This window comes from Dipodomys ordii, unplaced genomic scaffold, assembly GCF_000151885.1.
Source record: "Dipodomys ordii isolate 6190 unplaced genomic scaffold, Dord_2.0 Scaffold124, whole genome shotgun sequence".
Lineage (NCBI taxonomy): Eukaryota > Metazoa > Chordata > Mammalia > Rodentia > Heteromyidae > Dipodomys > Dipodomys ordii.
The window spans coordinates 2,808,811-2,812,406 of record NW_012267340.1 but is presented as its reverse complement, the minus strand read 5'-3'; the positions used below and the strand labels follow the sequence as shown (position 1 = coordinate 2,812,406).

At 41.4% G+C, this 3,596-nt stretch overlaps 1 pseudogene; it reads right to left on the bottom strand.

Annotated features, from left to right (window-relative positions):
• Positions 1 to 2,643: 2,643 nt before the first annotated feature.
• LOC105995965 lies at positions 2,644 to 3,292 on the bottom strand (annotated as a pseudogene).
• Between the last annotated feature and the right edge of the window lie 304 nt (positions 3,293 to 3,596).

The window sequence follows — 3,596 nt, the reverse complement described above, 5'->3', positions numbered from 1 at the left end:
CGGGGCGCCGGCCCCCCAGCATCCCCGTCCCCATCCCGGGACCCGCCCCGATCCGGCTCCCGGGGACCCGGGGACGCCCAGCGGGAGGGGGCCGGCCTGGGGCGGGGGCGAGACCTGCGTGTGTTGTTGTGATTTTGTGTGTGCAGCGATTGTCACCCCAAAGGAGACCCGAGCCCCAGCCCCCTCCGGTCACCACCCGGCCACGCGTTCTGGAAGTGGAGTTTCTTCCCAGGCATCTCTCTCGTGAATCCCACAGCTCTTCCCACCAGCCGCAGCCGCAGCCGCTTCGTTCGCCCTTACAGAGAATTTCTTTTTTTTTTTTTTTTTACTCCCAAGAAGAATGGTGGTAGACTTGTGAAATTAAAGCTTTGCCAAAGGAAGAAAGGAAGGAAGGAAGAAAGGCAAGCTCACTTGAAACCTTTATTTTATCCAATGCAGTCCCAACAACCAGAGTGTTAATAGAAGAGGTGTCAGTTAATGAAAGTTAATAAACGAGGCTGTTGGTTAATGAAAGAGGAATAACATCAGGATGGGGACATGGAGGTTTGGAATCATCACCCCTCTTCCCTGTGGGGGTGTATCTTCATTTAGCTGCTTCATTTGGGCATTATTTCTTCTAAACTGTTTCTGCCTCTCGCAGAAGAAAACAAATTGGACATTCAAGTGTTATTATCAAGTTTCATTTCTAATGGTGAATTATGATGCTCAGGACATTAAGTCTTGGTAAGGAAATGAACAAAACTGGCTTCTGAAGACTTTGCCTAGTGAAGATTGAAGCCAGTCCTAGGATGAATTTCTCTGTGGGGGTGTTGATTATCTGGCCATTTTTGGGAAAGTGTAGGGGGGAGAAAAACATCAACTTCAACTTTTAAAAAATATTCCCTATTCCCTAAAGGCACCACACCCTGTATGACATTTAAAAAAAAAAAAAGGGAGGGGAGAATTTGGCAAACTATACTGCATCCTGAAACACACACTTAACTCAACAAAATTCTCCTTAAAACGGCAAAGAGAAAAACAAATGATTGTTTACTTGGCACACATTTCAAGAGCAAGGGATCCAATAGTATGAGGTTTTAGAGGATACTCTACAAAGTCATAGTTTACACTGGTAATCATTTAGAACCCCAGACCCTGAAAAGACTTCATTCTTCCCACTAAGTTTTCAAAATTAAAATTAAAAATGAAGTATTAAACGTGCCTAAGTAGATTGAGACTATTTGTGTAAAAATCTGGGACCGTATTTTTTTTTCATAATGTATAGAAAATGACTGTGCCCATATCCTTAAGACAAAGTTTGGATTCTGACAGGCATTCTGTGGCTGACACTCATAAGAAAGATGTTGACTTTACCGTGTGATTTTAAAAGTTTACTAAGACTTATATTATTTGCTCTTTAAAACACATATTTGACTTGGAACTACAGTTCTGACCAAAATTATAAACTTTAAATATCCCAAGAAGTTTGATGAGTTAAATTTGAGACAAGACTCACTGAGAGTATAGAGGTATGTCTCAGGTTCATCTCAGTGAGACCAACTGCTGGCATTTGGGGTTGTATAATTAATATAATGGAAGGGGTCTAAGAACCCCAGGCAGTGGGTAAGGAGAGAGAAGTGAGGATAAAGACCTGTAGGTAGATTCTCCAGGGGGAAGCTGAGGGGTAGGTGAGTGATGCCTTGCTACCCTGTTATCCAGATTCTGCAATTGTCAGGTTGCCTAGAAAACTAAAGTCATAGGAATGTGTAACTATTGTCCAGTGAGCTTTATCACTAGTCAAATTAGGCCCACTCAAGCATGGCTTGCTGGATAATATTAGCAACTAGCTGGCCTGGTCCGACAGCTTGTTGCTGGGTAGTTTGGCTAGTGAACCCACCTTGTAAATAGTGGAAAACAAAATGCTTTTTAGAACCCATGCAGTTGAATAGTTCTGAAATTTTGTCAAATGATATTGACAGAAATGAGAGAATAATGCATTGTTTTCCCAAAAGTGATTGTTTAGCTTTCTGTCACTATAAAAAAAATACCCCCAAACAATCATGTTATAAAGAAAAAAGGTTTAAAACCTTACAGGTTTTAGAGTTCTTGTTGCTTTGAGACTCTGGCAGCACAAGGTAGGAGCCTGAGGCAGAGTAAACCGGTCACCACATGCTGGGAAATGAAAGAATATGGAAGAGGAAGGGTTGGGTTTCATCTGTCCTCTTTAAAGACATACCCCAGCCGGGCACTGGTGGCTCACGCCTGTAATCCTAGCTACTCAGTAGGTTGAGATCTGAGGATCACGGTTCAAAGCCAACCCAGGCCCAAAAGTCTGTGAGACTCTATCTCCAATAAACCACTCAGAAAATGGAAAGTGGTATTGTGGCTCATGTGGAAGAGCACTTGCTTTGAGCTGAAGAGTTGAGGGACAGAGCCCAGGCCCAGAGTTCAAGCCCCATGACTGACAAAAAAAAAAAAAGACACTCCCCCAATGACCTAAAGACCTCCCATGAGATCCTACCTTTCAACCTTCTAATGGCATCATAGAATGAGGACCAAGCTCTTTTTTTCTCCTACATTTATGTTAATTTTAAAAACTGACAAATCCTGTACAAAAAATATCCCAAATCAATGATCACTTTCCAACAGTAATCTTCAGAGACATTATCTCCTAGGACCCCCTCCTCCTCTGCCATGGCCACATCCTTCCTCTTCATCTACCTTGGCCTCAGTCTCTTTCTGCAACAGCTTTTCTTTTCTTAGATTTCACCTTAGGTTCAACATCCATGAGAAGTGTTTCCAGAGGTAATCTGTCTGGTAGAATAAAGTATCGACTGTTATTTCCTCAAATACTTACTGTTTCCAGCTGTACAGGTTCTCTGTTTGTCAGGGTCATTTTCACAGCTTTAAGGTGTGTATTCATGCTGACATCTACACCTGTAATTGTTCCATGGACCTGTGTTCCATTCTTCAGTGTTAGAGTTTCATGATTCAGTTTCATCAAAAATCTGACTAGCTTTATCCTAGCTGCACAATCACTTCTTTGGTCCGGTTATATAGAAAATCAGATTGTTAAATCTGACCAGATGAATGGCCGGCGAGGAGCAAGCTCTTAACACATGTAGGATGAGTTACGTTAACTGATTTTCTTTTTCAGAATTTAAAGCAGTATTTTCAACTGTTAGAGAATCATTGTTTGTATGCATGACTTAGTGATCCTTGCCCACAGTCTGTTTGAATTAGATGAAGGTAGCTGGTATATCTCCCCCCTCAGACATGTATTATGTACTTACGTTGAGAACATCAAAGTCATCGCTATTTGCTATTTTGAAATACTTGACTGTTGTCAATGAGTTACTGATTTTCAAATGTTGATCTTGCCCTACGTGCCTGGGATAACTCCAATTTGGTTGGGGTGTAAAATTGTATTTATACATTGTTGCATTTGATTTGTTCATATTTTATTGATGTTTGCATCTATTATTCATGAGAGATATTGATGTATACTTTTCTCATGCTCTTTGTCTCATTTTGGTATGAGGATAATACTGGCACATAGCATGAGTTAAGGAGTGTTCCATCCGCTTTTCTGGTGGAGATTATAAGGAACTGATAGG